Genomic DNA, 25,054 nt, shown 5'->3' on the forward strand with positions numbered 1-25,054 from the left:
AAATTCGCACCTCAATATGCCAACATCTTCATGCACAGGTTCGAACAAGACTTCTTCACCGCACAGGACCTTCAACCGATGCTATACACTAGATACATCGATGACATTTTCTTCCTTTGGATTCTTGGTGAACAATCACTGAAACAACTATATGATGACATCAACAAGTTCCATCCCACCATCAGACTCCCCATGGACTACTCTCCGGAATCGGTTGCATTCTTGGACACACGCATCTCCATCAAGGATGGTCACCTCAGCACTTCACTGTACCGCAAGCCCACGGATAACCTCACGATGCTCCACTTCTCCAGCTTCCACCCTAAACACGTTAAAGAAGCCATCCCCTTTGGACAAGCCCTCCGTATACACAGGATCTGCTCGGATGAGGAGGATCGCAACAGACATCTCCAGACTCTGGAAGATGCCCTCATAAGAACAGGATATGGCGCTCGACTCATCGATCGACAGTTTTGACTCGCCACACTGAAAAACCGCACCGACCGCCTCAGAAGACAAACATGGGACACGCCGGACAGAGTACCCTTCGTCGTCCAGCACTTCCCCGGAGCGGAGAAGCTACGACATCTTCTCCGGAGCCTTCAACATGTCATTGATGAAGACGAACATCTCGCCAAGGCCAGCCCCACACCCCCACTTCTTGCCTTCAAACAACCGCACAACCTCAAATAGACCATTGTTCGCAACAAACTACCCAACCTTCAGGAGAACAGTGACCATGACACCACACAACCCTGCCACAGCAACCTCTGCAAGATCATCGACACGGATGCCATCATTTCACGTGAGAACACCATCCACCAAGTACATGGTAGATACACTTGCAACTCGGCCAATGTTGTCTACCTGATACGCTGCAGGAAAGGATGTCCCAAGGCATGGTACATTGGGGAGACCATGCAGACGCTACGACAACGGATGAATGAACACCGCTCGACAATCGCCAGGCAAGAGTGTTCTCTTCCTGTTGGGGAACACTTCAGTGGTCACGGGCATTCGGCCTCTGATCTTCGGGTAAGCGTTCTCCAAGGCGGCCTTCACGACACACGACAGCGCAGAGTCGCTGAGCAGAGACTGATAGCCAAGTTCTGCACACATGAGGACGGCCTCAACCGCAATCTTAGGTTCATGTCACACTATCTGTAACCCCCACGACTTGCCTGGGCTTGCAAAATCTCACTAACTGTCCCGGCTGGAGACAATACACATCTCTTTAACCTGTGCTTAACGCTCTCTCCACTCACATTGTCTGTACCTTTAAGACTTGATTACCTGTAAAGACTCGCATTCCAACCATTATCTTGTAAATTGAGTTTGTGTCTTTATATGCCCTGTTTGTGAACTGAACTCCCACTCACCTGATGAAGGGGCAGCGCTCCGAAAGCTAGTGGCTTGTGCTACCAAATAAACCTGTTGGACTTTAACCTGGTGTTGTGAGACTTCTTACTAAAATGGTGACATGACAGGAGTGCTGCAGTTCTCCCCTGAGCGCGGGGCAGAGTATAAACATGGAGTAGCTGCTCAGCGAGTATTGTTTGTTGCCAGTCCTTGGTCACCAGTCTTTGGGAACCCAGCACTTCGACAAGGTGTCAGGAGTTGGCCGGTTGGCATAACGGCTTTGCTGCATTGACCTACTCATGTTGAATGAAAACATTGAGGACCGTTGGGCAAAGCTGGCGAAGGTGAGGACATATTTACCGCGGTGCCGGATCATCTGATGAATCAGGAAAGGTGCACGTTTACGCCTTACTAGTGAGCCCCAAGGCCATCGAGAAGTTTGAATGGTTTGTGAAGAGTGGAGAGGAGGCTAGCACAGAAATCTTGCTGCTCAGTTTCCCCAGAAATGGATACCATCTCAGTTGGACTCTATTGGTCTATCTAAGTCTCTAAAAGCTACAAAGTTCCAATCATCTTTTTATAACAGGTTGCTTCCCGCTTCTTGGCAGGTGTTGTCCTGGCCTTGTTGGGAACAGAGAGCTCAAATGTATTCATCCGCCGGAATTCTACCGCCGCTCATGGAACGTAATGCTCCAATGGCCTTGGGCGGTATTTTATGAGCCTTGCCCGAGCGAGGGCGTAAAATACTGGCCGTCATGTTTAACTCATTCTCCACGAAAACATCAAAGCATCAAGACAGAGGTTTAGAAGTGTAGGGTGTGCTGAAAATGTATTTATCACAAGAGATAGATTCTGTGAAAATCCCACTGCCCACGTCAATTGGGAGGGATTTCATTCTTTCGAAATGCAAATAATAAGTAACACAGAATACCATAAGGCCAACACAACTCGCCGCTTTACAATTCGCTGATTCATTGGAATTCTAACCTAATGACCCTAAATGCCAATTCTTTCAAACCCGGCATTATTCTAACAGGATGGGCCGGAATTCCCTGATCTCGCCTGCGTCTGGGATTCTCCGGTCCCGCTGCAGTGACTGGAGATTTGGGTGAGCGCCCCATTCTCGCTGGCAGCGGTAGCGCGGCGTGCGAGACCGGAACATTCCGGCCGATGGCTATCTTCAATAATTGTGCATTGTGATCACCAGTCTTGGCTGAAACTTGGGAATCACAACAGCAGCCTGAAGCTCAGGCGTTACGCGGAATAAATGAAACAACCTGGCTGTGAAAATGAACAGATCAATAATGGATTGTGTCTTTGGTGCGCTAAATGATGGGGAGGTCTCTAAATCACTTTGGTCATGCCTTAGTAGATCAGCCAGTAGGGGTCCTTGTGTTGTGTTGGATAATCTCACAATAAGAAGAGAAATGCAGCCTCAGATTGCAAAGGCAAAAGTCCAAATAATATCATCAAAAGCAGAGAAACTTCAAAGACTGGTCCCACAAATAATGTACGGGTGGCACGGTGGCACAGTGGTTAGCACTGCTGCCTCACAGTGCCAGGGACCCAGTGTTCAATTCCGGCCTCGGGTGACTGTGTGGAGTCTGCACGTTCTCCCCGTGTCTGCGTGGGTTTCCTCCGGGTGCTCTGGTTTCCTCCCACACTCCAAAGATGTGCAGGTTAGGTGGATTGGCTGTGCTAAATTGTCTCTTAGTGTCAGGGGGACTAGCAGGGTAAATACGTGGGGTTAAGGGGATAGGGCCTGGGTGGGATTGTGGTCAGTGCAGGCTTGATGGGCCAAATGGCCTCCTTCTGCATTGTAGGGGTTCTCTGATTCTACGATGTCGAGCAATCAAATTAGTGGAAAGTAGGTCACGTGAAGAAGCCGGATTTTGAAGAAATGGTTGATTATTTTTAATAGTAATATTGTTCACAACAACGCTCAGGAAATGTGGGGCGAGATTCTTCGGCCTCCCAGCTGTGGGAGGTGGCACGTTGTTTGCTAGCGATGGGATTCTCTGGTCCCGCCGCTGTCAGTGGAAATTCCCACTGACGTCACCCCACGCCGGCGGGAGACCCGGGGGCGGGGGTGCAGTGCCGGCGGGACAGGAGAATCCCGCTGGTGTGAAGAGGCGGAGAATTCTGGCCGTGGTTTGTGACAGCGATTGCACATCAAAAGCACTTTCGCGATCGTGAAGTACTGTGGGCCAATCTCATGGCTCTCAAAGATACTCTCGAAATGCAAATCTTTCTTTTATAATGGGAGGGATTTTCACAGTGACTTCATTGCAGTGGTAAATCTACTTGTGACTTCATTGCAAGTAAGCCTACTTGTGACTAACAAATAAATTGTCTTGAATTATATGGAATGAATCCATAATATTACAATTATGTAAGCATGACCTTGACTGTTCAAATCATCTGTATTAAAATGAAATATTTTCATGGTTTATTAAGTACACAATGGTGAAAAAGAAGCTTCCAATGCAAGATACAACTTAACCAGAAACAAGAAATTAAGTGTTTTTTTTTATTATTTAGGTTGGTGAAATGTCTGTGTTTAAATTTGTTCTTTGGTGATTTTTTCAGACATTCCATTTTGATGAGAAAGATCCTCAATTATTTAATTCAGGGATTGCGCGCAAGTTAAAACAACACCTGAGGCCGCATCTCACACAGATGCATTCAGAAATCATTGTGATTTTGAACCTACGGGCAAATAAGAGGGTCCGGGTATATCCTGAGACAGAAGGAAATGCTGAACCTCTAATTCCTTCATCTAAGTGAGCAGTGATCGATTTGTAACCGCGTCCTCTCCACAACTTAAGTCAATTTATTGCCCTTTATGTCATAATCATTGAGTGTCAAAAAACCTACAGCCGTGGCTACCTCGCCTTTGGGATTTGCAGCAACTCAGTTCTTATTTGTGTTAATGTTTATTATGCTGCGGGCTTCTCCTATTTGAATCTAGTAAGATTTGAATACGTCCTTCCTCAGTGCTATTCCCTCACTGGCGTATAAACTTTCATGTGTTAAAGTAGGGAAGGCTTCCATTTATCCAACACCATTCACAGCCTGAGGGCATTCCAAACTGTTTTTTTTTTTATAAACAGCCATTTAAGTAATCTTGAAGTGTTGTAATCGAGGAAACATGGCAGCCAATTTGCCAAATCCTACAAGTAATAATATGATAATGACTGGATAATTCGTTTTCCTTTGTGGTGTTTCTTAAGGGATAAATGTTGGCAGTCAGTGGGATTAAATATTAGATGTATTTAGAACAGGCAGACAGACCGATATCTCCTGTTTTGTGGGGCGGCACGATGGCACAGTGCCACCTCACAGCGCCAGGGACCCCGGGTCGATTCCCGGCTTGGGTCACTGTCTGTGCGGAGTCTGCACGTGCTCCCCGTGTCAGCGTGGGTTTCCCCCTTTGGTCTGAAAGACGTGCTGGTTAGGTTCATTGGCCGTGCTAAATTCTCCCTCAGTGTACCCGAACAGGCGCCGGAGTGTGGCGACTAGGGGATTTTCACAGTAACTTCACTGCAGTGTTAATGTAAGCCTACTTGTGACACTAATAAATAAACTTTAAACTTAAAAAAAGACATCCATCGCATTGTATGCATTGGGTAACACGCGATGCAGTAAACTCTCACTGAGAAAAGCCAGGGATATGAACATTTTAATGAAATAAGCAGTGATATCCCTCTGGCCTACACACAAAATCTTGTGTGATATAAATAAATAAGAATTCAAGAAAATTTCTGACCGACATGGCCCGTATTACACATCTAGTTACCCGGCAAAGTGAACGGTTAGATATAGTGCTTTGTTTTCTTTTAGTTTCTCGTTACGAACCAAAGCATGAGGTCGGGTTCTAATTGGAGCCACGCTGATCAAAACCCCTGTGCACACCAGTCGATGGCTGCAAAGGAGGACAATCTGAATATTTTCCCTGCAGTTGAATGCGACTATTGAGTTGACTGTTCCACCCATAGCCACAGCTCAGCTTGGTTTTGGCATGGGATTCAGACACAATGAGCTGTTCCAAGGAAGAGGCCCTCCATCAGAGCAGGGGGCTGAGGGAAGTTGACTGCTTCGGCTGGCTGTAAAATCAGCCTCCACTGAATCTACATTCAGCTCCCCGAACCCCACAAGCCTGGCCTGAAGGGGCAACAACACTGTCTGCCTCCCCCAACAAAAATACCCAAAGTAAAGACAAAGTGTCCTCCTGAATTTTAACGGCCCGGTTTTAAAATTCTCATCTTTGCTTTAAAATCATGGCCTCGCCCTTCATAGAATCACAGAATCCCTACAGTGCAGTAGGCCCATCAAGCCTACACCAATAACCATCCCACCCAGGCCCGATCTCCATAACCCCACATATTTGCCCAGCTAATCCCTCTGACAGTAAGGGGCAATTTAGCATGGCCAATCCACCTAACCCGCACATCTTTGGATTGTGGGAGGAAATCGGAGCCCCTGGAGTTTATTTATTATTGTCACAAATAGGCTTACATTAACACTGCAATGAAGTTACAGTGAAAATCCCTCCGGCGCCTGTTCGGGCACACTGAGGGAGAATTTAGCATGGCCAATGCACCGAACCAGAATGTGGGAGGAAACCGGAGCACCCAGAGGAAACCCACGCAGACACGGGGAGAACATGCAAACTCCACACAGATGGTCACCCAAGGCCGGACTTGAACCCGGGTAACCGGCGCTGTGAGACAGCAGTGCTAACCACTCTGCCATCATGGCGTCCCCAATTCATTCATTAAAGCTGATAGGCTGGGGCTGTTTGGGTCTCACATGGAAGTAGCGGGAAGCAGGGTTACCTGCAATAGCATTTGCCCAATTAGCTAATGTCATATATGTGTTCTGCTGTTGGGACTAATAATAAACAAGAAGGTCAGTGGTAGTAAACTAACTGGAACAGTTTATTAACACGTCTTTCCCCTAGCACAGTCAGCACAAGACAGACTAAGAATCCCTACCGTACAGAAGGAGGCCATTCGGCCCATCGAGCCTGCACCAACAACAATACCACCCAGGCCCTGTCATCTTAAAGGGGCATGCCTCTAACATACATAAAAGGCCGTGATGTGGAGATGCTGGCGTTGGACTGGGGTGGGCACAGTAAGAAGTCTCACAACACCAGGTTAAAGTCCAACAGGTTTATTTGGTATCACTAGCTTTTGGAGTGCAGATCCTTCATCAGGTGAGTCACCTGATGAAGGAGCAGCGCTCCGAAAGCTCATGATTCCAAATAAACCTGTTGGACTTTAACCCGGTGTTGTGAGACTTCTTACTATAGATAAAAGATAAGAGGTGCTCAAGCGAGATTTCAAAGTCTCATTTTAATAAAGCATTGGCCTCATAACTCCATATCATGGAATCATAGAATCCCTACCGTACAGAAGGAGGCCATTCGGCCCATTGAGCCTGCACCAACAACAATACCACCCAGGCCCCATCCCCGTAACCCCACGTAATTACCCTGCTAGTCCTCCTGACACTAAGAGGCAATTTAGCATGGCCAATCAACCCAACCTGCACATCATCCCAGCTGCTGAGATCATTTGGGAATAATGGGAGCTCTCTATGCAATCGATCGCTAACTTGGGATGTTGGAGACTTTAAAAGGGATGTGGCCACTTAAAAGACAAGTGGTGACACAATGGGGGCAAACGCTGGGTTAGCTGTCCAAATTTATTAAAGGGAGATTGATCCTTCCTGAAGGTCCTTTGAGATCAAGTTACAGGTGGGTAGTAGCCAAGGTTTGCCACAATAGCTGTGGAGGCAGGAAATGGAGTGTGTGGACCAATAATGGTGCAGCTCCGATGACGGGGTAGATGATGACCTGGAAGGGGGCAAAGTCAAAGACGCTGAGTGCTCTGGTTTGTAAATGGGGAGGCGATGGCCTCATGTTATTATCGCTAGACTATTAACCCAGAAACTCAGCTAATGTTCTGGGGAGCCGGGTTCGAATCCCACCACGGCAGATGGTGGAATTTGAATTCAATAAAAAATATCTGGAATTAAGAATTTACTGATGAAACCATTGTCGATTGTCAGAAAAACCCATCTGGTTCACTAATGTCCTTTAGGGAAGGAAATATACCATCCTTACCTGGTCTGGCCTACATGTGACTCCAGAGCCACAGCAATGTGGTTGACTCTCAGCTGCCCTCTGAACAAGTGCTACTAGGCATGGGCAATAAATGCTGACCAGCCAGCGATGCCCATGTCCCATGAATGAATTTTAAAAATGGCACTGTGACTCCAATAACAAAGATTGGCTGCCTTACGACGCATTGCAGACCAGTTACAGAATATTTGGCCATTTATCTCAATGAGGTTTGTGGGATCCTGCTGTGGTATAAGTTGGCTAATGCGTTTCTCTACTTTACAACAGTTGCTACACTTTGAAAGTACCTTATTAGCTGAAAAGTGCTTTGGGCAGACCTGAAAGGTGCTGTAGAAATGCAAGCTCTTTATCTCTTTCCTGGGTAATCTTGCTTTTTTTATCTGGGGAAATCCTTCCTGGAGCGAGTGCAGGAATGTTGGCATCTACCTGCGCACGAGGTGGCAGGATGACAGCGGTGGGCATAGACTTCACTTTAGTGCAATATCAGCTACCTCATGTGCCACCATTTCCCCTCACGCTCGAGAGAACATAACAACAGCAAATTCTCTGTCGGGGGGAATCTTTCGAGATGCAAATCCATTTCACCAATCTGCGCTGCCAGAAAAGTGTTTTATTTTTTGCAGAATCCCTCACCACAAAGCATCCTTTCGAGCCGAGACTTCGCTCTGGAAAAAGATCGTCATACCTTCCACAGCTGCCTAGCAACTTCTGAACACTCACTGCAAATGGGCATTTTTATGACTGAATGCTGATTTTGTGTGAAGGCCAGAGGGATATCACCATTTATTTCATAAAAATGTTCATATCCCTGGTTTTTCCCAGTGAGAGGTTATAGTGTTACCCAATGCATACAATGCGACGGATGTCTTTTTTAAGTTTAATTGTTAGTGTCACAAGTAGGCTTACATTAACACTGCAATGAAGTGACTGTGAAAATCTCCTAGTTGCCACACTCCGGTGCCTGTTCGGGTAACATAGAAACAGGCCCTTTGGCCCAACTTGTGCATGTTGCCCTTTTTTTTAACCACTAAGCTAGTCCCAGTTGCCCGCATTTGGCTCATATCCCTACACAGCCATCTTACCCATGTAACTAAATGCTTTTGGAAAGACAAAATTGTACCCGCCTCTACTACTACCTCTGGCAGCTTGTTCCAGACACTCACCACCCCCTGTACACTGAGGGAGAATTTAGCATGGCCAATGCACCCTAACCAGCACGACTTTCGGACTGTGGGAGGAAACTGGAGCACCTGGAGGAAACCCACGCTGACACGGGGGTGGCAGGGAGTGTGCAGATTCCACACAGACGGCGACCCAAGGCCAGGAATCGAACCCGGGTTCCTGGCGCTGTGAGGCAGCAGTGCTAACCACTGTGCCACCGGAAGGTGTCTGCTCCAGCCCAAACTCAGCTGTGCCATGAATGTGTGAGTATGTGAAGCACAGTGGTCCTAGAAAAATCAGCCACAGTCTCACTCTGCTTAAAAGCAGAGAAAGAAAAGTTAACTGAAAGCACTGAGGCTCGATGTGTTTTGACAAACAGGGAAAGCAGTGGATAATACTCAACTGAAAATGTAAGTCAGGAGTCGAGGAACTTTAAGCTCTTAAGGAGCAGCAAGATGCAACAGGTGGCTCTCTAATCTCAAGAAAAATAAGTGAATTATCCAAAATTCATTACAGAACACAACACACGGGAATATTTTGGGTAAGTAAATGAAGCCTGTCCTTTCACAATACCATCAGATTAACTACCTACCAATAAAGCACCATATCCAATGACATCAAGTTAAAATGCACTCAATTGTTTCCCTAATTACGAAAGCTTTGCCTTCTTAACGTACTCCCTTGGACAATCAAAATTCCCAGCAAAGAACATGCCCATTCAGAATGAATTCGCCTCATGTGGACTCCTTTGAAATGCATAACCTTAATAGACCTTGTTGCTTGCAAATCTTCATTTGGGGTGGTGGGGCAGAAGAGGGTATGGAGAGAGGGGAGCGATGTCTTGTGTACCAACAGAGCGTTCCAGCCAAAAAAAGCAACTCAAGCACCTGACTCTCGGACTCCGGACAAGCCTGCTTTATAATGAGCCGTCCAGAAAGGGTCTGGACAGGGCATATGGTATGCTTGCCTTTATAGGACGGGGTATAGAGTATAAAAGCTGGAGTCTGATGATGCAGCTGTATAGAACGCTGGTTAGGCCACATTTGGAGTACTGCGTCCAGTTCTGGTCGCCGCACTACCAGAAGGACGTGGAGGCATTGGAGAGAGTGCAGAGAAGGTTTACCAGGATGTTGCCTGGTATGGAGGGTCTTAGCTATGAGGAGAGATTGGGTAGACTGGGGTTGTTCTCCTTGGAAAGACGGAGAATGAGGGGAGATCTAATAGAGGTATACAAGATTATGAAGGGTATAGATAGGGTGAACAGTGGGAAACTTTTTCCCAGGTCGGAGGTGACGATCACGAGGGGTCACGGGCTCAAGCTGAGAGGGGCGAAGTATAACTCGGACATCAGAGGGATGTTTTTTACACAGAGGGTGGTGGGGGCCTGGAATGCGCTGCCAAGTAGGGTGGTGGAGGCAGGCACGCTGACATCGTTTAAGACTTACCTGGATAGTCACATGAGCAGCCTGGGAATGGAGGGATACAAACGATTGGTCTAGTTGGACCAAGGAGCGGCACAGGCTTGGAGGGCCGAAGGGCCTGTTTCCTGTGCTGTACTGTTCTTTGTTCTTTGTCTGGTTAATGGCTGAGCCTTTGGTCATTTAATCACTGCTACCTCGTCTTCTCTTACCCGTTTCAACCTGGGTAGGCAGCGCATTATGAAGCTTGATCCCTCACCCGACTAAACTGGGTCGATTTTCTTTTATCATGCTCCTATCCCAGAGGAACCTCATTAACTTAAATGTTGAGAGTTTCACAACAAAGTGAAAGTTTCACAACAGAGAGTGGTGGGTGTCTTGAACGCGCTGCCAGGGATGGTGGTGGAGGCAGATATGATCGGGGTGTTTAAGGGGCTTTTAGATAAGCAGATGAATATGCAAGGAATAGAGGGATATGGACCAAGGGCAGGCAGAAGGAATTAGTTTAATTTGGCGTCATGTTCGGTTCGGCACAACATCATGGGCCGAAGGGCCTGTTCCTGTCCTATGTTCTAAAGTCTCTTGAAGAAAGCTTTGGCTTTCTGGCTGCACACATTAAATTAAATTAGCGTGGCACGGTGGCACAGTCGTTAAGGTGGCACTGTTGCCTTACAGCGCCAGGGACCTGGGTTAAATTCTGGGTTCGGGTCACTGTCTGTGTGGAGTTTGCACATTCTCCCCGTGTCTGTGTGGGTTTCCTCCGGGTGCTCTGGTTTCCCCCCACAGTCCAAAGATGTGCGGGTTAGGTGGGTTGGCCATGCTAAATTGCCCCTTGGTGTCAGGGGAATGAGTAGGGTAAATGTGTGGGGTTATGGGGATAGGGTCTGGGTGGGATTGTTGTCTGTACAGGCATGATTGGCCTAATGGCCTCCTTCTGCACTGTAGGGATTCTATGAAGTCATATTGCACATGCCTACGCCAACCATCCTGGAAGAACTTTGTCTGTCACGCCCAATGTCTCTCACAGCTGTTAACATTTTTGCCTTTTGACGATGTGGGAGTTGCGCCCCCTGGTCCCGACCATACTGCATCCCCGTTACACAAGACCCGAGTAGGGGGTCTGACAGCCCCTTTATTTTAGTTTTATTTTAAAATGTCAATTCTCCTTTAAAATATGATCAATTTCTTCTTTGTACATCTGTGGTTATCATTGCCCATTAAATTAGGAATACAAATATTTTCAACACTACCAAGACTATCGACCCGAGTTTTCCCACTAAGGTAACAAACACAGAAAATGCTGGAAAATCTCAGCAGGTCTGATAGCATCCGTGGAGAGACAGTAGAGCCAAAGTCTTGAATCTGCCAGACTCGAAACATTGGCTCTATTCTCTCTCCTTACAGATGCTGTCAGACCTACTGAGATTTTCCAGCATTTTCTGTTCCAGTTTCAGATTCCAGCATTCACAGTATTTTGCTTTTATTTTCCCAGTAGGGCCTTTGTTAGGATGTAAACAGGGTCCCTTCGACATCACGGAAACCCCGATTTATATTACTTCAAGGGGAGAGTGCCTGGGTACGAGCAAGGGCTCACCCGCCACCAAAGCAGTAGCATTAAAATCCACAGGGCGTGAGCTTACCGACCGTTTATTTTATTTATTTATTAGTCACAAGTAAGCTTACATTAACACTGCAATGAAGTTACTGTGAAAATCCCCTAGTCGCCACACTCCGGTGCCTATTCGGGTAACACTGAGGGAGAATTTAGCGTGGCCAATTCACCTAACCCACGCATCTTTGGACCGTGGGAGGAAACCGGAGCACCCGGAGGAAACCCACGCAGACACGGGGAGAACGTGCAAACTCCGCACAGACAGTGACCCAAGCCGCCTCACAGTGCCAGGGATCTGGGTTCAATTTAATGGGAATTGAACCCAGGTCCCTGGCATTGTGAGGCAACAGTGCCAATCACTGTGCCACCGTGCCGCCATGCCATGTTCCTGCTTCAGCGAAGAATTTGGCGCCCAGCCAAATCTCCGTTCACTGCGGCGGGGTGGGAAACTCCCGCCGGTGTGAACGGTCGCAACATTCCGGCCTTAATCGGCGGGAATGGAGTGGAAAATGCACCATTATAAAGGCCCCATTTCTGCTGAGGTGGGTGTGTGCAGGATGTCAGTAGATCGCGGCTGCCAGTTGTTGCCAGTGGCAATATATTCCCAAGTTCCCTTTTTACAAAATGTCTCCCTGCTTACATATTAAAGCGTAGCCGGTGGATCACCGGCGTGACACCGGAGGCAGGATGCAATTATCCCAGGGCATTCTTATCGTGGCGGTGGCTTTATATTGGAAGTGTCAAATCAGAGCAGGGAGACGGAACACAGTTTGCACTCTTCGGGTTAAAGCCACGATGTTAATGGAGGAGCAGGGCGACAATTCTGATTGTTTCACGTCCAGTTTCTCTGCAATGGGTCGGGAGAAATTTAGCCGACCGCTGCGCAGGCGACCACACGGGCTGTGGGGCAGCTCGGAGAGAATGGGTGATAAACATTGTTCGAAAAGTGCCGGCTTGATGGCTGAACTGCCTTTTCCCATTCCGCGCTTTTCAAAATCAGACTGTGTGCAAAACACAAATGTACCTACCAGCTGCAGTCCTTCGGGTATTCTGAGATTTCCCCCCTCTCCTTTCGGAGAAGCACCTTCCTGCCTGCAATCAAAAAAAAAATACGGGGAATTTAAAATCACGTTCACACACAGGTCCGTTCCTGCACACATTGATATTTATGATTCCACAAAACGCGTTGCCTAGTGACGGCAAATTCTCATTCAGAAGATAAAACACGTCTCACTTTCCCTCTGCGGAGAACGAACACTTTCTCCTTCCTTCCCCTTTGTGTCTCCTTACCACAGCAGCAAACTGAACCATAAGACCATAAGATATAGGAGCAGAGTTAGGCCATTCAGTCCATCGACTCTGCTCCGCCATTCAATCATGCCGACTCAACCCTATTCTCCCGCCTTTTCCCCGTAACCTTTGACCCCCCTCCCAATCAAGAACCTATCTATCTCTGCCTTAAATGCACTCAATGACCTGGCCTCCACAGCCTTGTGTGGCAATGAATTCCATAGATTCACCACCCTCTGGCTGGAGAAATTCCTCCTCATCTCGGTTCTAAAGGATCGTCCCTTTAATCTGAGGCTGTGCCCTTTGCAAAGTCCACTGTTAAAACAAGACAATTCATCAACAACATCGGCCAGCTTCCAGGCCCAGATTGCCCACCCAATATCCAATTTCTCAATTGGTGCAAGGGTGCTGGGGAGCTACGTTCAGAATGAAAAGTAATTTATGGTATTGGAGGATTCTTAAAATCTTTGAACTTGTCCTTCATTGGTAACCTTCAAAGTGCAAAAATGAATGCAAACCTCTTAACTTTGTTCAAATCAATAAGTAGAAGGGAAGTATTTTTTTAATGACATTCTCATCCAGAGGATGGATTTTATTTAGAGAGAATGAAACTTGTTGAACATGAGCTAACAATGTAAGATATTGTGACTTCAATGCTCTTACGAGGCCCAAAATTAGGCAGCAAAGTCACCCCATAAAGAAAGGCGGAGGCCTGAATTTCACACTCCTCCGCCAGTGTCTGTTCAGGCAGAGAGGGGGGGTGAAATCCCATCCCAGGCTGATTCTTGCAATGGCAGGTCTGTCATATGAGGAGAGACTAAGTCGGTTAGGATTGTTTTCACTGGAGTTTCAAAGAGTGAGAGGGGACCTCATAGAAACTTATAAAATTCCAAGAGGGTTAGACAGGGTAGATTCAGAAAGAATGTTCCCAATGGTGGGGGAGTCCAGAACTAGGGGTCATAGTTTGAGGATAAGGGGTAAACCTTTTAGAAGGGAGGTAAGGAGACATTTCTTCACCCAGAGGGTGGTGGAATTCGCTACCACAGCAAGTAGTTGAGGCCAAAACGTTGTCTGATTTCAAGAAGAAATTAAATATAGCTCTTGGATCTAAAGGGATCAGGGGATATCGGCGGGGGAAGAGGGAATCAGGATATTGAATTTGATGATCAGCCATGAGCATGATGGAGTAGGCGCGAAGGGCCGAATGGCCTACTCCTCTTTCTATGTTAGGGCTTCCCGTTTGCTTCCCGCCAGCCGGCCTCACGGTGATTTTATGCTGGGGTAGGTGTGACCTCGGACAGGCCTTACCCCAGTTGAGGCCCGTAGGAGGTGATGCGCGATTAATCCACTCGGGAGGCTAGATCGTACCCGGGAATAAAGGCTTTTATTCGCAACAAGAATAGAGCATACTGCTTAACAATACAATCCCAGACTAAAGGGTCACTAGGAAGTGCAGTGACCTTTATATTCCTATAGGAAACCGGAGTGTACCACAGAACAATGCTAACAGGTGGAACACCCCAACCCTAACCCCAGCAGTAACAAGAGTAACATATGTACAAGTACCCATAGTGATAACCATCTATGGATCAGTACCCATTGTGGTAACCATCTATGGTTCACCACAGGAGGCCAACTATTGACCACTCAAGGGCCGATTGGTGTCCAGTCTCAATCTTTAGGCTGATGGGAGGATTCTCTGAGTAAGCCTGAAAATGATGGGGTTTCGGCCTGGGCAGGAAGTGGAAGCCTTTTTTTAACTTTGGCTCCCCCCCCACCCCCCCCAACTCCCCAACACACACACACACACACCCACACCCGAGATCTGGTGGTCGCTGGCCTGCCCTCCCACCATCGCCCTCTCCCCTGAACCTCAATCCCTCACTATCCACTCCACTTGGCCTACCTTACCCTCCCTGCACAGATACCCCGAAAGTTCACCTCTCTGTTCACTCCTGGGACCTAGGCTCTGTAGGCTTCACGAACTTCCACTTTTGTCCACTGCAGCCTGTGTTGCTGTCGGGATTAAGGTGAAACTTTCTCCTGATCGGGGATGTGTTCCCCGCTGACTCTTCGAATGGTGGAATGGGAAACCCCACCATCTGAAATATCCTGGCCGTCAACATCCTTCACAACCTCAAGGATATCCCAATGCATTTACAGCCAATGACATTCTGGGTGAGATCTTACCGGCCGTTCACACCTTGCTGTGCGACAAGCGAGGATCGAGAATTTGGCGCTCAGCCAAGTCTCCATTCACTGCGACGGGTCTGAAAAATCCCGCCAGTGTGAATGGCCTGAAAATTCTGCCCATTATTTATGCCACTATTGTAATGTCAGACACAAAGCTGCCAATTCGTGCACAGCAAGATCCCAGCAATGTGATGATGAGTAGATCATTGAATTTGTTTTGTGTTGCGCCTGAGGGATAAAAAGTTTATTTATCAGTGCCATAAGTAGGCTTACATTAACACTGCAATGAAGTTACTGTGAAAATCTCCCAGTCGCCACACTCCGGCGCCTGTTCGGGTACACTGAGGGAGAATTTAGCATGGCCAACGCACCTAACCAGCACCTCTTTCAGACTGCGGGAGGAAACCGGAGCACCCGGAGGAAACCCACGCAGACACGGGGAAAATGTGCAGACTCCATACAGAAAGTGACCCAAGCCGGGAATCGAACCCAGGTCCCTGGCGCTGTGAGGCAGCAGTGCTAACTACTGTGCTGACGTGATAAAGAGAAGGCAGGTGAGGCCATGGTTTAACCTCTCATCTGTTAGTGGAGCACACCCTGAGAATGCATTGGAATATCAGCCTAGTTTTAATGATCATTCATGTCTCTCTCTCAGTCTTGTCCTCCCAGAGACGTGAGGCTCGAGACAAATCTTGCTGCTTTATGAATGCAAACAAAGGACACACACCTGCAGAGTGTAACTGTGCAAAGAGAATTAAACATTTAAATTGTGAAGTGGAAATTCAAACCAGATAATTTACGAGGAAAAGCCGTAATAATGTGCAGAAAGCCTGTGTTTGATTATCACACGCAGCAGAGTTGGTGTGTCAGCACGGTAACACAGTGGTTAACATTGCTGCCTCGCAGTGCCAGGGACCCGGGTTCAATTCCGGCCTCGGGTCACTGTCTGTGTGGAGTTTGCGCGTTCTCCCCGTGTCTGTGTGGGTTTCCTCCGGGTGCTCCGGTTTCCTCCCACAGTCTGAAAATATGCGGGTTGGGAGGATTGGCCATGCTAAATTGCGCCTTAGTGTCAGGGGGACTAGCTAGGGTAAATACATGGGAATAGGGCCTGGGTGGGATTGTGGTCAGTGCAGACTCGATGGGCCAAATGGCCTCCTTCTGCACTGTGGGGATTCTATGATTCTATGATCCAAAGCCGTGTCTGTAGCACCCAGAGCTGATCCATGAAGGAAGTTCACATGTCCGTCCTTGGCCTTTTGCAATGTTCCGGGGAAGCCCAACATAAACTGGAGGAACAGCATCTCATCATCCGATTAGGCACCTTACAGCCATCCAGACTGAACACTGAATTCAACAACTTCAGAGCATGAGCTCTCCCCTCCATCTCCATTTATGTGACCTTTGTTTGCATACACAAAGCAACAAGATTTGTCTCGAGCCTCACGTCTCTGTGAGGACAAGATTGAGAGAGAGACATGAATGGTCATTAAAACTAGGCTGATATTTCATTTCTTTTTTTCATCTTATTCATCCATTTTTACGACTTTGTATTCTTATTTTTATTTGTCCACTTCTAAAATTTCGCTTTCCATTTTGTTTCCCCTCTCCCCCAACTCACTAGAGCCATCTGCCACATCCCTCCACTCTGCACTTTTGTTCTACCATTTACACATCCCAATCTGTTAATGGACGCTCTTAGCACCATTCCTAGCCTTTATCATCACCATTTAGATTCCCTTTGTCTTTTTGTCTATGCCATTCCTACTCTCCAACCCCCTCCAACCTTCACAGTATAAACCTTGTCCTATTTTCCTTGTTGTCAGCTCTGACGAAGGGTCATCCAGACTTGAAATGTTGGCTCCATTCTCTCTCCACAGATGCTGTCAGACCTGCTGAGATTTTCCAGCCTTTTCTGTTTTCGTTTCAGATTCCAGCATCCGAAATATTTTTCTTTTACCAATGAAGGTAGTGTGGTGTTTCAAAGTAAAAATATCTCTGTACTGATACACTGCATTTTTTTCATTTGGAGAACATCTTGTATCTTTATTTTGTTCTAACAAGGTACTCAATAAAGTACATGTCCTTCAAAGAACAAAGAACAATACAGCACAGGAACAGGCCCTTCGGCCCTCCAAGCCCGTGCCGCTCCCTGGTCCAAACTAGACCATTCTTTTGTATCCCTCCATTCCCACTCCGTTCATGTGGCTATCTCGATAAGTCTTAAACATTCCCAGTGTGTCCACCTCCACCACCTTGCCCGGCAGTGCATTCCAGGCCCCCACCACACTCTGCGTAAAATACGTCCTTCTGATATCCGTGTTAAACCTCCCCCCCCCCCTCACCTTGAACCTATGACCCCTCGTGAACGTCACCACCGACCTGGGAAAAAGCTTCCCACCGTTCACCCTATCTATGCCTTTCATAATTTTATACACCTCTATTAGGTCACCCCCTTCCTTTAAGATGCTCCTTAAAACCTAACTCTGATCAGGTTTGGAGACATATTTTGTCTCTCCTCTGGCTTGGTGCCAATTTTGGTCGTATAGAAACACCTTAAGACATATTTCTACGTCAAAGCTGGCTAGTAAATGCAAATTGTTCTACGCTGATTGAATTGAGTTCCTGATAATACCTACTGTGACTGATAACATTTTAGACATAACCCGCAGTCGGTTTGTGAAACCCTGTGCAATAAGCTTTTCTGTGTTAAAGTAAATAGAGTGGATTCTCAGAGGCTTTTACCCAGGGCTGAAATGGTTGCCACAAGAGGTCACAGGTTTAGGGTGCTGGGGAGTAGGTACAGAGGAGATGTTAGGGGTAGGTTTTTCACTCAGAGGGTGGTGGGTGCGTGGTGGTGGAGGCGGATTCGATAGGGTCTTTTAAGAGACTTTTGGATAAGTTCGTGGAAGTTAGTAAGATAGAGGGTTATAGGTAAGCCTAGTAGGTAGGGACATGTTTGGCGCAACTTGTGGGCCGAAGGGCCTGTTTGTGCTGTAGCTTTTCTATGTTCTATGTTCTAAATACGCTGAGTACTTAATTAACTTGCCCCAAAACACGGATTGGAAGAGAGCACTGGGGCTCCCAGGTGGTGGGGGTGTTTAAAAGACTGGGCAGGATTCTCTTGGGCTTCATCCCACTTATTTTGTTAAACATTAGGCCTTCTAACCTCCCCCCCGCCACACAGCTTCCCATGCATGCCAACTCATGCCAACCAATGCCTACACTCACTCCCATGGTCACTCAATGCCCTTGTGCCCACTCATACCGCATCATGCCAACCTACTCACCATACTGTGCCCTTACATTTTCCATGCCAACTCACCCAGTTCCCATCATGGACAGACCTCAAGAGCCATGTTGAGATGAAAGTATCCAAAGGTCTAAGTATCTATTACAGCCTTCACTATATTTGAAAAACACTTCCATTCATGAAAATTGATTCAATATATTTAAATAGCCTCAAGTACTTAATCACTAGAAAAACTAACCAGTGATATTCATTCATCAAACGGTGAATTTACAAACCCCTACTATGATAATGATAGGTTGCGGAAAGCGGCCAAGCATTAGGAATAACTTAATGATAGCCCTTAGAGTCATGACACTTGACAGCTTAAAGGGCTGGGCATTTAAATAACTTCACTGCTTGACCATTTTACAGACCTCATCCACCCCACAAGGGCATTTATGACTACGTTAAAGACTATTCCCATGCTCCAGGTTAAGGACCTTGCTTTCGTGAAATACAATCTGTTTGAACTCAGCACTGTGTTCAGTTGGCCCTGCTGAGCTTGGGTTTTCCACATGTGTGAGCCGTCCATCGGAATTGGAGACAGGACTTCCAGATCCAGTTCCCATCCGCCATTTTGGAATCTCAATGGAGTCTCCACAACTCGGCGAAAAATCCGCACCACTAATTCCTTAGATTAGCCATAATGTTGATTTTATTTTAAAGAATTTGATCGTGGGATGTGGGTGTCGCTGGCTGGGACCGGCACTTGTTGCCCATTCATAATTGTTCTTGAACCGAGCTGGGCCCTTTCAGAGAGCATTTAAGAATCAACCACATTGCTGTGGTTCTGGAGTTACATGTAGGCCAGACCGGGTAAGGACGGTAGATGTCCTTCCCTAAATGACATCAGTGAACCTGTTGGGTTGTTGTTAAATGAGTCCAGCAAATTAATTTCAATCCCTTTTCTCCACCTTCTGAACAGGAAGAGATCTAAAAGTTAACAGAGCTACTCCTGTACATGGGCCTACAACAGGTACAACAATAAATAATTCAGCAGGGCATCTTTTCAGTAGGGGGCACCACTGAGTTGGTCATGTCCTATCTTTAGACAATCTCGGTGTGGCCTGAAATGAGTGAGGGCAGACCTTATTATAATGGCTCCCTTTGATATTTGCTGGCTTTGAGCAGCCAAACGTAAATGGACTACTGACGGCTGTGGAAAATGAGCCCCCTTTCGCTTCTCAGGCTGTGTAAAACTGTTGGTCTTTCCATACACTCCTTTGTGATTGCCATATGGGCAGCCTGGTGGCAGAGTGGTCAGCACTGCTGCCTCACAGCACCAGGGACCCACTTACCAACTCAGTGGTACCCCCTGCTGAAAAGATGCCCTGCTGAATTATTTATTGTTGTACCTGTTGTAGGCCCATGTACAGGAGTAGCTCTGTTAACTTTTACATCTCTTCTTGTTCAGAAGGTAGAGAAAAGGGATTGAAATTAATTTGCTGGACTCATTGAACAACAACCCAACCGGTTCATTAATCTCCTTTAGGGAAGGAAATCTGTCGTCCTTACCCAGTCCGGCTTACATGTGACTCCAAAACCACAGCAATGTGGTTGGCTCTCAAATGCCCTCTGAAATGGCCCAGCTCAGTTGTAGGGCAATTATGGATGGGCAACAAGTGCTTGCCCAGCCAGCGACGCCCACATCCCATGATCAAATTCTTAAAAAAAATATCAATAACATTGTGGCTGATCTGAGGAATCAGTGGTGTGGATTTTCGCCAAGTTGTGGAGACTCCATCGAGACTTCAAAATGATCTCCCCAGGCTTACCTCTGGCATTGTCCAAAGAGATATGTCAAGTGCATCGAACTGGTCCTCTCAGCTGCTTTAATATATTCCAGAAACAGATTTAGTTCAGTGCTTTAAGCCCCTTCTTTCTGGCGAGCTGTCACTCTTCACCTGATTTTGGGTGTCCAAGGAACGTAGGTCCCGGAAATTTAAAAAAGATTGTCTTCTTTATTGTCATAGACTTGCACTGGGAGATGTTTCTCAGACACCATCAATAATCTGGGCCTCTCTTCATGCAGAAGACTAAATAGTAAGGCCTGAAATTTCCTCCATGGAGCCATCAAAACCAAAAGAGGAAATATTAAACCCAACGACAGACATTAATCCCGGAAACATACCATTCGATCTTCGCCCATCTCAATGTCCGCTGTAAACATCCTGGGGGTCACCACTGACCAGGAACTGAACTAGACCAGTCATGTAAATACATCACGCAATCCATCATGCAAACCAGCCTCCCATCCATTGACTCTGTCTGCACTTCCCGCTGCCTTGGCAAAGCGCCAGCATAATTAAGGACCCCACGCACCCCGGACATTCTCTCTTCCACCTTCTTCCTTCGGGAAAAAGATGCAAAAGTCTGAGGTCACATACCAACCGACTCAAGAACAGCTTCTTCCCTGCTGCTGTCAGATTTTTGAATGGACTTACGTGCAAGAAAAGATACTTTCCACTGTATACTAGCACATGTGACAATAATAAATCAAATCAAATCATATCAAATCAATGGCTACAAGAACAGGCCAGGGACTGGGAATTCACCAGTGAGTAACTTACCTCTTGACTCCCCAGTGCCTGTCCACCATCTACAAGGCGCAAGTCAGGAGTGTGATGGAATACTCTCCGCTTGCCTGGACAAGTGCAGCTCCGACAACACTCGAGAAGCTCAACACCATCCAGGACAAAGAAGACCACTTGATTGGCACCCCATCCACCACTTTTAAGCATTCACTCCTTCCATTGACAGCTATGTGTACCATCTACAAGATGCACTGTAGCGACTCACCAAGGCTTCTTTGATAGTGCATTCCAAATGTGACCTCTATCTCCTTGAAGTACAAGGACAGCAGATGCATGAGAACAAGTTCCCCTCCAAACCACTTACCATCCTGATTTGGAACTATTTTGTTGTTCCTTTATGGTCGTTGGGTTAAAATCTTGGAACTTCCTCCCTAACAGTATTGTAGGCGTACATACACCAGAGTCACTGCAACAATCAAGAAACTGACTCGCCCCACACCTTCTCAACGGAACTTAGAAATAAATTTTTTAAAATGCTGGCCTAGCCAGCAATGTTCACATTCCATAAAAGAACATATAAGGAAAACTGGGTGTGGTCAGGTTGAACCCCCAGTGTATCCTAGCTGCTGCACATTTCAATGATAGAAAGTAGATGGGGCTTTAGGCAGGGGAGCACTAAACGCCCCCAACTTCCCTGGCTCATTGGCAATGTTCAATACCTGCATCACGCTCGCCTTCAAGCCTGTGTGTCACAGGTCAGAGGTGCTTCACTCTTGACTCCTAACTCACAAAGGACCTAGGAGAAACCTGCAGTTAAATTATCCATATTTTATATTGTTATTACAGTGACTTCTTTTTTAAAGATTTTGATCATGGGATGTGAGTATCGCTGGCTGGGCCAGCTTTTGTTGCCTACTCATAATTGCCCTTGAACTGAGCTGGGCCATTTCAGAGGGCATTTAAGAGTCAACCACATTGCTGTGGCTCTGGAGTCACATGTAGGCCAGGCCGGGTAAGGATGGCAGATTTTTGATCAGTAAAGGAATTAAGGGTTATGGTGAGCGGGCGGGTAAGTGGAGCTGAGTCCATGAAAAGATCAGCCATGATCTTATTGAATGGCGGAGCAGGCTCGAGGGGCCAGATGGCCTACTCCTGCTCCTAGTTCTTATGTTCTTATGAATTTAAGATTTGAGCAATCTGTTCAAATTTTTTCTCAAGTTTTGTTACTTAAGTTTTTTTTATCTTCTAAGTATTTTTCTTGCAGGCCGGGCCTCTGACGGTCGTTACCACACCTCCCCCCCCCCCCCCCCCCCCCCCCCCCCCCCCCCCCCCCCCGACCCCCTCCAAGCCCTCCCAGTCTTCCCTGCTTTTGAGAAGAGAAGAGAAGGAGAGGAAAGGTCAGAAGGATCAGACTGGCAATGTCTGGTCAAACAGCCGCAGCAGGTAGCCCAGGCCCCTTCCCACTGGTACCCGTGCATCACTACCTCTTGTGGCTTGGCCGAGCTACCACAGACAGTGCTTTAGAAGCCTGCACCTTCTAGCTGCTGCACATTTCAATGATAGAAAGTAGATGGGGCTTTAGGCAGGGGAGCACTAAACGCCCCCAACTTCCCTGGCTCACTGGCAATGTTCAGTACCTGCATCACGCTCGCCTTCAGGCCTGTGTGTCACAGGTCAGAGCTAGGACTGAGCTGTTACATGCCAGACAGCTGCTAGCACAGTTCACCAGCGGGAATTTGGCTGAGTAAAATCCAAACCCGCTGCCAAATGAGTCCTCCCATCGTGGCCCCCCCTTTGGCAACAAGGTTGACTCAGACACCTGCTGACTTGTAGCTCTCTTTCACAACTACTGAGGCTCTCTCCGACAATCCACAATGGTTTCACGGGCATCAGTAGATTCTTAATTCTAGAGTCATAGAGTCATAGAGGTTTACAGCATGGAAACAGGCCCTTCGGCCCAACTTGTCCATGCCGCCCTTTTGTTTTGAAACCCCCATGCTAATCCCAATTGCCCACATTTGGCCCATATCCCTCTATACCCATTTTACCCATGCTTTTTAAAAGACAAAATTGTACCCGCCTCTACTACTACCTCTGACAGCTTGTTCCAGACACTCACCACCCTCTGTGTGAAAAAATTGCCCCTCTGGACACTTTTGTATCTCTCCCCTCTCACCTTAAACATATGCCCTCTAGTTTAAGACATCCCCACCTTTGGATAAAGATATTGACTATCTAGCTGATCTGTGCCCCTCATTATTTTATAGACCTCTATAAGATCACCCCTCAGCCTCCTACGCTCCAGGGAAAAAAGTCCCAGTCTATCCAGCCTCTCCTTATAACTCAATCCCGGTAGCATCCTAGTAAATCTTTTCTGCACTCTTTCTAGTTTAATAATATCCTTTCTATAATAGGGGGACCAGAACTGTACACAGTATTCCAAGTGTAGCCTTACCAATGTCTTGTACAACTTTAACAAGACATCCAAACTCCTGTATTCAATGTTCTGACCGATGAAACCAAGCATGCCGAATGCCTTCTTCACCACTCTGCCCACCTGTGACTCCGCTTTCAAGGAGCTATGAACATGTACCCCTAGATCTCTTTGTTCTGTAACTCTCCCCAACGCCCTACCATTAACTCAGTAAGTCCTGCCCTGGTTCAATCTACCAAAATGCATCACCTCGCATTTGTCTAAATTAAACTCCATCTGCCATTCGTCAGTCCACTGGCCCAATTGATCAAAATCCCATTGCAATCGGAGATAACTTTCTTCACTGTCCACTACGCCACCAATCTTGGTGTCATCTGCAAACTTACTAACCATGCCTCCTATATTCTCATCCAAATCATTAATATAAATGACAAGATAGTCTAGATATTTTTTATTCGATTCAACTTCCACCATCTGCCGTGGTGGGATTCGAACCCGAATGACCAGCTTCTTATCCTGAGACTGTTTCCCCGTGTTCTAGACTTCCCACAGCCAGTGGAAGCAACCTCTCAGTGCTGACCCTATCAAACCCCTTCTAGATCTTGTATGTTTCAATTATAGAGCATGGTTATAGTGCCTGAAGGTCTCGGGAATGTGCAGTGAGTATGCACTAAGGCAAACTGCCATTATAATACTGTGATGAAACTATGCCTTTAAGAAATGTATTTTGGTCATGTTTCTTGTGCAGGATCTGTTCTATGGACTCAGAGCCATTCTGTCTGTATAACCAGCATCCTCTATTGTCACTGCAGCAGCATCATTGATTATAATTGCTGCGATGTCTGTTTTAATCTGAATGAATGCAGGGTTATGTTATTTTGTGCTTTCCCCTGGGATAGTGCAGAGTCGCATTTATTTAAAGTTTATTTATTAGACAAAAGTAGGCTTACATTAACAGTGCAATGAAGTTACTGTGAAAATCCCCTCGTCACCACACTCTGGCACCTGCTCGGGTACACTGAGGGAGAATTTAGCATGGCCAATGCACCTAACCAGCGCATTTTTTGGATTGTGGGAGGAAACCGGAGGAAACCCACACAGACACGGGGAGAATGTGCAAACTCCACACAGACAGTGACCCAACCCGGGAATTGAACCCGGGTCCCTGGTGCTGTGAGGCAGCTGTGCTCACCACCGTGCCACCGTGCCACCGTGATTGATAGGTGAAATCAGGTGACTGGGTGGAGTTAAGCTTTCACAGAGAATTCACGGCCGTCTGCTTTTTGGAATCTTCAGAGAGAAGTCGCTTTCCCTGTATCTATTGCTCTCTCTGAGGTCTGGAGACTTTAATCTGCTAGGAAATTAATCTCTCTGCGATTGGGGTGGAGATTTCTCTGGAAGTTTCTGCATGTGAATTAGAAGACAAGTATCTGTCTGGATCACTCTCCAAAGGGGTTAAAAGACCAGAAGTTGAGTAGCCACGTAAGCAACTTTGGTTTCTGTGCTAATTGGTTCTAAAGAAGGGAATTATGTCTATGGACGATACTGCTAAATTGGAACAACAGAGATAGCTAGCTGTTAAGAATTATACTTTGTCATGTTTAAATCTTTTA

General features: G+C 46.8%; 1 protein-coding gene across 1 annotated transcript in view; it reads right to left on the reverse strand.

Annotated features, from left to right (window-relative positions):
- The window catches only part of LOC144500724 (thyroid hormone receptor alpha-like), a 455,024-nt gene that overhangs the window by 296,863 nt on the left and 133,107 nt on the right, over positions 1-25,054 (reverse strand). The window contains exon 2 of the mRNA XM_078224093.1: positions 12,730-12,793. The gene's annotated coding sequence lies outside the window, so the exon portion shown is untranslated. The remainder of the gene's footprint in view (positions 1-12,729; positions 12,794-25,054) is intronic.

This window comes from Mustelus asterias, chromosome 11 (assembly GCF_964213995.1).
Source record: "Mustelus asterias chromosome 11, sMusAst1.hap1.1, whole genome shotgun sequence".
Lineage (NCBI taxonomy): Eukaryota > Metazoa > Chordata > Chondrichthyes > Carcharhiniformes > Triakidae > Mustelus > Mustelus asterias.